This window comes from Gadus morhua, chromosome 2 (genome assembly GCF_902167405.1).
Source record: "Gadus morhua chromosome 2, gadMor3.0, whole genome shotgun sequence".
NCBI lineage: Eukaryota > Metazoa > Chordata > Actinopteri > Gadiformes > Gadidae > Gadus > Gadus morhua.
This window is the reverse complement of record NC_044049.1, coordinates 23589236-23594672: the sequence shown is the minus strand read 5'-3', so window position 1 is coordinate 23594672 and position 5437 is coordinate 23589236. Positions and strand designations below refer to the sequence as shown.

The 5437-nt window shown below is 55.2% G+C and overlaps 1 protein-coding gene across 1 annotated transcript in view; it reads right to left on the bottom strand.

Annotated features, from left to right (window-relative positions):
- The window catches only part of grin2ca (glutamate receptor, ionotropic, N-methyl D-aspartate 2Ca), a gene marked incomplete in the record, with an annotated part of 53439 nt that extends 49404 nt beyond the window's left edge, over positions 1-4035 (bottom strand). Inside the window, 2 exon segments of the mRNA XM_030349751.1 lie at positions 2431-2719; positions 3481-4035.
- Positions 4036-5437: the final 1402 nt, after the last annotated feature.

The window sequence follows — 5437 nt, the reverse complement described above, 5'->3', positions numbered from 1 at the left end:
CACACATACACACTACATTTTGATACACAAACACACACACGCACCCACGACTGAGAGACAAACAGGGACTCATGTGCATTATTCATCCACCTGAACGAGATCCTGAGCAGCATACCAAACCAAAGCCGGAAGGCGTGTGTATTTACCCCCCCCCCCCTCCTCTGCAGCGTGTCTTTCACACCTGTCCCGGTTCCCATGCAGACCTGTTACCTCTGCTGTGAGGACACGCTGGCTCCCAGCAGCCTCGGCGGCCGCCTCACTCCCCCGCCGCCTAGCGTTAGCACGTTAGCGATAGCACGTTAGCAAGGCGCCTCCACTCGCGCGCGGAGCGTCGTTAGCGCGTAGCGGCTGTGATGTCACAGCCCCGTGACCTTGCAGTGGCTCGCTCGTCAGTTTTAACTCCTGATCTAGTGCTGTCTTGGACTTCGTCTCGTTGGCCAAACTTGTTTCTTGCTTTATTGTTAATTATTCACGTCCACTTGTTTCTTTTTGAATTTTCTTTTCTTTCCGATTTTTCCACACTTGCAGGAAAATAACATTATAAACCATAAAGGCTCAGGCTAACAGCAACACCACCAGAGCAACCAAAGTTAAGCCCAACAATAACCCCACCAGACGCAACAAACTCTCCTCCATCATCATCAAACTACGACAACCAGATTAGTGAGATTCACTCCATCATCATCCACCACTACAGCCAGGTCTGTGACCTTCACTCATTCATCATCAACCACTACAGCCAGGTCTGTGACCTTCACTCCATCATCATCAACCACTACAGCCAGGTCGGTGACCTACACTCCATCATCATCAACCACTACAACCTTATCAGTGACCTTCACTCCATCATCATCCACCACCACAACAACTTCTATCAATCCAAGTCTCCAACCGACACGCAACACTGACATGAACGTCATCAACAATTACAAACTCCATGTCAACAAACAGTTTCAAACTGAAAACAAACAAATACACCCAGAATGTTCACAACCTGAGAATGAACTCTAAAAATGGAGGTAGGGGGGTCCCGGGGGTTGGGGGGTCATGGGGGGGGTCAATGGGGGGGTCATTGAGTCTAGGGGGTCATAGTAGTGGGGGGGTCAAGGAGGTAAGGGGGTCACGGGGGGTCATGAGGGGGTAATCTAGGCTGGGGGGTCATAGGGGTGGGAGGGGTCACGGAGGGAGGGGGGTCCGACACAACACTTATTAACCTCATATGACAACACAACTCGTCGTAAGTTTTGTGATGCACAACACGTACTTGTGTGTGTGTGTGTGTGTGTGTGTGCGTCTCTGTCTCTCCATGTCCTAACCCATCCTTAAGCAGACCCCCCCCCCCACCCACTGCTATTTACATACCCCCCCTCACAAGACCACCACCACCCCCCCCCCCCCCGCCCCCCTCCTCACACCGGCCCCTCCCCGATAAGACCGGGCCGTGATTGGTTGACTGGTGCACTGGGGGTAGGAGCCTCATCGCCTCAGGTGCACCAATGGAAAAGTCAATACCGGCGGGACACACACACACATACCCATGCACACACAAGCAGACACACACACACACACACACTGACACACACACACACACACACACACACACACACACACACACACACACACACAACACACACACACACACACACACACAACACACACACACACACACACACACACACACACACACCTGCTCTCTAAGGTCCATCCTATCTCTGTACTCCTGTCAGTCTTTGAGACAGAGGAGGAAGAGGGGGAGGAGGAAGAGGAGGAGGAGGAGGAGAGGAAGATAATTAAGGAGAGCAAGTACCACCTCTCCCCTAGCAGAGCCAGGTGACACTCCTCTTTCTCTCTCCTCCCTCACTCCTCAGCAACGTGAGGAAGAGGAGGATGAGGAGGACACGGAGGACCATGTGAGGAGGAAGAAGAGAATGGGGAAGAAGAGGAGGAGCAGGATGAGGGAGATGAGAGAAGGAGGAGGCGGTGTAAAGTAGAAAAATGGTGCCACGCCACAACACCTCACCTCCAAAAATACACACTGTGACTGCCAGCATGGAGGTCCAACCACACACACACACACACACACACGCACACGCACACATTCACACACACACACACACACACACACACACACACACACACACACACACACACACACACACACACACACACACACACACACACACACACACACACACATACACAAACACACACACACACACACAAACTGAGAGGAGGAATCAATGTGACAGACCACCTGACCACTGGAGCACCGCAGCCCCCAACACTAGACCGGGCAACACACACACACACACACAAACACACACACACACACACACACACACACACACACACACACACACACACACACACACACACACGATAAACACACAAAATATAGAAACACAAAAAGAAAGTTAAACGAGAAATTACCTGCTCTGACAATCCTCCTGCGAACCTCCCATCCTGAGACGTCCCAGCCCTCTGTGATCTCGTACCGTCTCTCTCTCCTTCCTCTCTGTCCTCTGTTGCTCCGTGTCCTCTCCTCGGTCTCTCTATCTCTCTCTCTTCTTCTTCTCCTCTTTCTTTTCCTCCTTCTCTCCGTTCCTCTGCACTTGTTAGAGTCTCTACCTCAGCAGCCGCAGCAGTGCTGGCAGCGTCTGTGACGGCTCGCGCCCTGACGGAGCCACGGCATCCCGGCAGAAGGTCACAGCTCCACTCGCTGGAGGAGGAGAGGGGAGGAGGGGGGAGAGAGGCAGGGGAGGGAGGGATACATAGGGGAGGAGGAGGGGGATACGGGGAGGGGGAGGGAGAGGAGGAGGGGGATATGGGGAGGGAACGGGGGACCGAGGGTAGGAGGGGGGAGAGGAAGGGGAGAGTGGGGGTGGGAGGGTGGAGGAGAAAGAATGAGAGAGACAGAGAGAGGGGGGAGGATGGGGACGGAGGAGAGGTAGGAGAAAGGGGGGGAGAGGTGAGACAAGGGGGGAGCCGGGGTGGGGGGAAATTATAATAGATGGAGAGGGGGAGTGAGAACGTGTTAGAGCGGGGGTGGAGAGCCCGAGAGAGAGAGAGAGAGAGAGAGAGAGAGAGAGAGAGAGAGAGAGAGAGAGAGAGAGAGAGAGAGTGCTGTGCAGTGGGCGAGCGGGCTAGTTCCCACAGGTTAGTTGTTCTGATTGGACCCGGGAACACAGAGGGACTGTCCTATCACAGAGTGAGTGTGTGTGCCTGTGTGTGCCTTTGTGTGTGTGTGTGTGTGTGTGTGTGTGTGTGTGTGTGTGTGTGTGTGTGTGTGTGTGTGTGTGTGTGTGTGTGTGTGTGTGTGCCTTTGTGTTTGTGTGTGTGTGTGAGTATGCTCAGTGTCATTTGAAAGAGTTTCCACGAGAAAACCAATACGACTTGATTTGAAAGATGTCTGTGTGTGTGTGTGTGAGCGCGTGCGCACCCGCGTGCGTGCCCTGCCTGTGTCCGTGCGCGCGCCCTCACCTGCTGCTCCATGTCTCCTCCCTGTCACTGGGCTCACGGGTCGCGTGACACCGCGCACCCACTCCTCGCCATTTCAATCACGCCAAGATGGAGGAGGAAGAAGAAGTCAAACGCCGGTGAGAGACCTCGGCCGCCGGGGGAAGAGCCCTGCTGATGGAACCACAAACCGCCGCTCTGGCTCATAATCCCTCGCCCGCCCTCTCCGACCCCGTCCCGCCGCCGCCGCCGCCGCCGCCGCCCGCCCGCTCAATCACGTCCAACTCGGAAACCCTCGGAACGACGTATTCCATCTCCCGGGCCCCCCCGTCCCATCCAGGGGTCCCCCCTCAGCTCCCCGGAGCTCCCAGCAGGTCCATCCAAAAAAAAAAAGGGGATTTTTTTCGGTCGATTTTTTTCGGGGGTCCTCACACGAGAAACACAAAGTTAGAGCGCTTCAGGTTGGAGTTTCTCCTTCAGGGGGGACGTGGAGGACGTTAGGACCCAGTGCACCGTGGTCCTGCCGCTACCCTCCGCTCTCGCCCCGGGTTAGAGCTGCACTGGGCTCGCTCCGTCCACCAGGACAGAGCCGGAGAGAGAGAGGGAGGGAGGGGGAGAGAGAGAGAGAGAGAGAGAGGGGGGGGAGGGACAGTGAGAGGGAGGGGGGGAGGGACAGTGAGAGGGAGGGAGGGAGAGAGAGAGCAATGTCCGGATGCTGTCAGAGTGCCGTGACAGATGGTCGGTGTGTAGTGGCGAGGGGGGGGGGGGGGGAGGACTGTAGTAGTCTTCAGATGGTTGTAGCTGGTGGTGGTGGAGATGGTGGTGATAGTGGTTGTGCTGATGATGTTGGTGGTGATGGAGATAGCAGCAGGGGGTCTGGTTTCCAACCCCTTCCTCCGCCTCCTCCTCCTCCTCCTCCTCTTCCTCTTCCTCCTCCTGACCTTGTCGGACGGCGATCCTTCACGTCCAACTTCAAATATTCTCAAAGGATTCAAACAACACAGAAGAAGGCGATCCTAGCCCTCCTCCTCCTCCTCCTCCTCCTACTCCTCCTCTCTTGCTCTGAAGAGCCGGTCCATCATCCACTTGTTGTGGTCCTGTTCTCCTCCGCTCCTCTCCTCCTCTCCGTCTGTGGTGGCGCACCTGTCTCCTCCTCCTCTCCCTCCTCCCTCTCTCTCCCTCCGTTGGCCCCTCCCCCACCACGCTGTCCGGCTCCGTAATCCTGTCGCTCTAGCGCATCGTTCCACGGGACGTGCTTGTGAGCCCTGATCTTAGTGAGGCTTTATCCTGCCATTCTCTCTCCCTCCTTCCTCTCCTTCCCTCCTGTCTCTCCATCCCTCCCTCCCTCTATCAATATGTCTCTCTCTCTCGGTCTCTCCGTCTCAGTCCCTCGCCCACCCCCCCCGTCTCATCCCCCACACTCTTAAACAGCTATTTAACTTACTCGGCGCATGCTATGCATACTCTCTCTCTCTCTATGTCTCTGTACCTCACCCTCTGTGGCGCTCTCTCTCTTTTACTCTCTATCTTTCCTTTTGTCGTCAGGGTGTTATCAATCGTTCCTCTGTGTCCCCTGACACTCTTCCTCTTTTTTATCTCTGTCGTTCTCTCCTTCCTCCCTTCGTGCTCTTTCTCTCTCTCTCTCTCTCTCTCTCTCTCTCTCTCTCTCTCTCGCCCGGCACCTCAACAGGTCCAATGCCCTTGAAATGCTCTCTGGCAACAGGCTCGCTCTATCCCTCTCTCTGTCTCGTTTTCTCTCTCTGCCTCTTTTTTTGTCTCTCTCTCTCTTTCTCGCCCCCTCTTTTTCTCTCTGTCCCCGTCTCTCTTTGTCCTCTCATCCCCCTGCTCTCTCTCTCTCTCTCTCTCTCTCTCTCTCTCTCTCTCTCTCTCTCTCTCTCTCCCACTGTGCCCCTTCTCACTCTCTTCATTTTACTCTCTCTCTCTCTCTCTCTCTCTCTCTCTCTCTCTCTCTCTCTCTCTC